The sequence below is a fragment of the Vigna unguiculata genome, chromosome 2 (assembly GCF_004118075.2).
Source record: "Vigna unguiculata cultivar IT97K-499-35 chromosome 2, ASM411807v1, whole genome shotgun sequence".
NCBI classification, from domain to species: domain Eukaryota; kingdom Viridiplantae; phylum Streptophyta; class Magnoliopsida; order Fabales; family Fabaceae; genus Vigna; species Vigna unguiculata.
In genome coordinates this window covers 5,123,967-5,129,325 of record NC_040280.1, presented here as the reverse complement: position 1 = coordinate 5,129,325, position 5,359 = coordinate 5,123,967, and the positions used below count along the sequence as shown (strand labels likewise).

Below are 5,359 nucleotides of genomic sequence, written 5' to 3'. Positions count from 1 at the left end.
GGGTAAAGTAAAATGAAAATTTTCTTATGGACGAAACTTTAAAAACAACACATAAACACACACAGATACACAAAAACATACATATATATATACATATACAAATACACACATACACAAACACAAATAAATAAATGACATTAATCGACTCTTGAAAAATAAATTTGACAAAAAAAAAATACTATAAACTTTGACAAATAATTGGATCTAGTAATTTTATTTACTCTTATCCTCTCTGATATTTATATATATATATATATATATATATATATATATATATATATATATATATATATATATATATATAAAATAACGTGATATAGATATATAGAATTTTAAGGGTAAATATTGTTAGTTATAGAAAAGTATTTTGGAAAGTAAAATAACGTGATATAGATATATAGAATTTTAAGGGTAAAGTAAAATGCAAATTTTCTTATGGATGAAACTTTAAAAACATTATTAAAATAAAAGTTGATGATTATAGAGAGATGAAAACAATTTTTTTACCAGGATTATATTTAAGTAAAAGCTTACTAAGAGGTTAAAATCGTCTATAAGTCAGATAAATTTTGAGATCTGATAACGAAGGAATTGGACACAATGTGTGGAATTTAAAGTTAGTCATTAAACTTGAAACTGGAACGCTTTGTTGAGTGTGAAATTAAACTTGAAACTGGAACGCTTCTATGAAAGAATAAGAAAAAACAAAACAAAAGCACGCCCAGTGGGACTCGAACCCACAGTCGCTTGATTAGAAGTCAAGCGCCTTATCCATTAGGCCATGGGCGCTTTTATATTGTTTTGTGTACTTAGTTTATATATACACAAATAGTAGATTATGTATCTTGTATTATTTGAATGTTTTAGGCTAAGATTATAGTAGGTGATAAAAGAGTTTACATGAGATTTTTTAAGTTGTGTGGATATATATATATATATATATATATATATATATATATATATATATATTTATATTTATATAGTGCAAAAAGATAAAATATATTTTGGTAATTTCTAATTTAGTGTTTGGTATGAGTGGTGAAGATTTTGTACATAAATAAATAGTATTGTATATAAATTTTAATTTTGTAAACAAGTAATAAATGATATTCATCCTATATTTTGAGGTATATTAAAGTTTTTAAATATTTATCTCATCAAACTTGGTTATATTAGTATTGATATACAATTAACTGTGTCAAGTGGCCATCTTTTGTTAGAGTTATTAGTTTGATTAATGACTCAACATGAGACCAATTCAACTCAATTTGATGTGGACTTGACACGACATTTTATATTGGTTGATTTATGTATATCATAAGTACTCATTTTCTACGTCAAGTGGTACGTCACCCAACGTAAAAACTAAGTATTTATATCGGGCTTTTTGTAACACCCCAGATGGATATTACTAGATAAAACTGATTTTTCACAAAATATACTTTAAGAAAATCAGTCATTTCAATAAATTCCCAAGCGCGGGAAATTTCAAACTTGTCTCGCTATAATCCATTTGTACTATCTCATCTTTATTACAAGTTCATAATGGATAAAACATCATAATGTCTATTACAAAAAGTAGGAAAGCATAGTATAAAGAAAATCCCCCATCGGTAGCCCCGCTCTATTGCTAAGCATCAACATGATCACCTGAATTCACGTCTGCTCCCACGTAACAAGTCACGTGATCATCGCCAAACACAAACACATAAACAAGCAAGGGTGAGCTGAGAAAGAAAAATTATACAAATAATAAGATAATAAGAAGTGACCCTCACCCAATCTAACTTAGTCAATTTTAGTTTATCGACCTTTTTATAACATTATACCCCAATCTCATAACCTATATAAGAAAGATCCATGCACAACCTTGGTCCTTAGGGATTATCATGCTCCCACGAACCTACCCGCTCGTGGTCCAACTCTACGGACCTCCCCGCCCGTAGTCCAACTCTACGAACCTGCCCGCTCGTAGTCCAACATGCGTGAACACCTACTATGAACCTCCCCGCTCATAGTAGCCTCAAGTGTGAGCACGGAACATACGAACCTCCCCGCTCGTATCCCCACACAAGAGTACAACAGATACGGACCTCCCCGCCCGCATCAATCACGCATCTCAAATCTCCGTTACGAACCTCCCCGCTCGTAACTAATCCAGCATATCCCTGACCAAGCTATCAAACCCATCCATGCAAATCCATCTGCAATGGATCCATGCCCATGCACTATTGCCTGGCGGTGCCTGTAGACCGTCTGGCGGTCCAACCCACACCACTAGACACTACTCTAGTAACATAAATTGACTGGTTGTACTAGATTTTGGCATACCCCAATCATCGTGTGCAACCATAAAACACCCAACAGAAAATACAAGCACTTCCATTAAATTCCTATCGCACCTCATAGATCATATTCATAACATGAACAAACACTTATACATTCATAAATTTAAACCCATTACATTATTTGAAATTTGTGGTTAATAATATACACAGCACATATGAGTTAAAACAAAACAACCAATCATGGTTTTCTTACCATTATATTAATATCTATAATATAAATGTTAATTAAAGCGGACCATGAATTCAAACTTGAATTCCCGTAACTCATCACATAAAACAATATATGCTATTGTTTATTAGGCGTTTCAAAGGTTATAAACAACACACATATCAAGATACCACACTAACACTTAATGCATATTAACCACCACCGGGACCCGCGGCTAAAATAAAAGGAAGAATTTATATACATGGCCACTCAAAGAACACATACGCACTGCAACTTCCATGATAGAATTCCAAGACCCCACTTTGGTATACTGAAGTGAACCATTGAAACAAAATCCTGCCTCCATTTTTCTAATATACTATTGTAATACTAATACTACAAAAACAGTTTAACAATTCACAACCCCAACAGTTTATTTCCCACCCGATCCTTATTTACTTAATGTTAAAAGTATATAAAAAATCAAAGCTACAACTAACCCATAAAAGGATTTCATCCACGTCAGTAAAACTTTATTCACAACAATCCATTTTTTCCTTTTTTTTTTCTAAAATACTAACATAATATAACTAATTGGATATCCATATAATTTATCAAGCCCCAATTTACATCATCACCCCTGTATACGTCAACCACCTATAAGCACATTTATTTTATTATATAAAATTCAACTACCAATGCATGAATCATAGTAAAAACAAAGACTAAATCTATGAAAACCCTTTTTAGCCAAACTTTAACTCATAATAAATAAAAAATACTAAAAAGATATTTCCAGCGTAATGCTTTTGCCACTTTATAAGAATTCAACCCATGCTTTTTAACATCCATGAACTTTATATAATAATAAGGAACCAATATGGCACAATACTACCTTAGACTTGTGAGTTAAAAATAATAATAATATCTTATAGAATATTCATATTATATATTATACGTTCATTGATACCAACATCACAAATCAATACTAATTCACCAGGCAACATATACATGAAATCAAATATTTCCATATCCCCCAATGCGAATTATGCATAAAGTGAGGAAAGACCAAACCAATTTTCAAAACTATCAAGTTTTTCTATATTTATACATATTCTTATGATTTCCATCCATTACTACTGCAATCTCTTTCTAATTCCATATTATAATACAATAATTAAAAAAAGAAATTGTACCTACTGATGCAAAATTAAACTCAAAGATCTTCGATAATTATTTTATCATGATCATACCTAACCATGATTATCTTTATAATTTCAATCAAAATTCCAACTGGCTAAAAAAATGCAGCATAAACAAAATATATGTTATTTATGCTTAACAGTCCCACCAATTTTCTTTTATTATGAGCAATATGTAATTGGAAAGGAAACCCAAAACTCAATAGCACAAATTGAACCCGTCTCAACAAAATTCCCCACCCAACTAAGTAATTACCCAAACAGCACATCAAATCCATCATGATCTTGAACCTCAATTTCAAGACACCACGAACATTGATTTTTCACAATTCTTCTCCATCCAATTATTTTTCAATGCCAACGAACAAAAATCAAACAAAATCATAATATAAGGTTAGCTCCCCTTACCTGGTGTTTTAGCTTCAACAATTCCAAATGAATTCTTTCTTGTTTCCCAAAGCTCCCCCTCCTTGCCTCCACTCTAATTCCCTCTCTGGATTGCAATTTCTCAGAACTCCCTAGCCACACAATATGACTCTTTGTTTTCTCACTCACTCCTCCCCCTCTCACCAATTCAGTCCAAAATAAATAAAAAATTATGAAAACGAAATTAATTTAAATTTAAAGTTTAATAGCCATTACTACACCTAAACTACTACCTTTTTGATTTCCAGAGAATTTCTACAGTTTCTAGATCATTTAACCACTTGGCAAAATAGTAAAAAACATAAGGATAATATTCACTCTAACCAAGATTCGAACCCATATCCTTCCTACCCATCAAACACATGCACACCAACAAACTATCACATGATTCCTATTAATTCACACATTCGTATGAACCTAATTCATGCTTTCACATTCACGATATAATTGCAAAATAAAATAGAATTAAATAAATCTACTAATGACATACTCAGGATTTGAACCCAAGTCCCTCAACATAATCAAGTGCTCTAAACCACTTAGGTTAACATTATTTCTTATCTAAAATTTATCAAAGAACTCTCTTATCGTAGTCTCAACCCCTCATTTCTTATACTCTATTAATTATTAATTTTTATGAATTTCCTGAATCTCACACTTTTCTTAACCAATATCACTTATGATTTTGTGTTTCCTCATATATAACTACCCTTGAGCTCATGTTGCTTTTGTTAATTTTAAGGAATTGAATTCAAGATGGGATATATTGAACTATCTCAAATATTTGCAAAAACTTAAAATGAGATCTTTATTAAGTTTGTTAATTGCAAGATTTGGCGTCTTTATATTCTATGCACAGGAACAAACCAATAATGACAAAAACCAAATGATAAAGAGAAAGAAAGGGAGAAAGAGAGCGTGAAAGAGAGAGAGGGAGGGAGGGAGAGAGATGTACACAATATTTTATATCGATTCACTCTTGTCCAAGAGCTAAATCTACTTGTTCAACCATACCATTTAATCTCACACTAAAATATAAACGATTTTACAAACATAGAACCATTACAATGAAAGTAAACAACTCAAGAAATCAAATCTTGAACCCTAGAAGATTCATTTACACACCTAGTAACTCTTGGTTATTATACTATATATGAAATCATATCCAGTAGCATTTGAAAGATACAAAACGAATTGAGAAAATAAAAATAAAATCACCTAAAACAAGATCAACG

General features: G+C 31.3%; 1 non-coding gene across 1 annotated transcript; it reads right to left on the bottom strand.

The window, feature by feature from the left end:
- Positions 1 to 716: 716 nt before the first annotated feature.
- On the bottom strand, positions 717 to 789 carry TRNAR-UCU. The gene has a single exon. It is a non-coding gene; the product is annotated as a tRNA-Arg (tRNA).
- Positions 790 to 5,359: the final 4,570 nt, after the last annotated feature.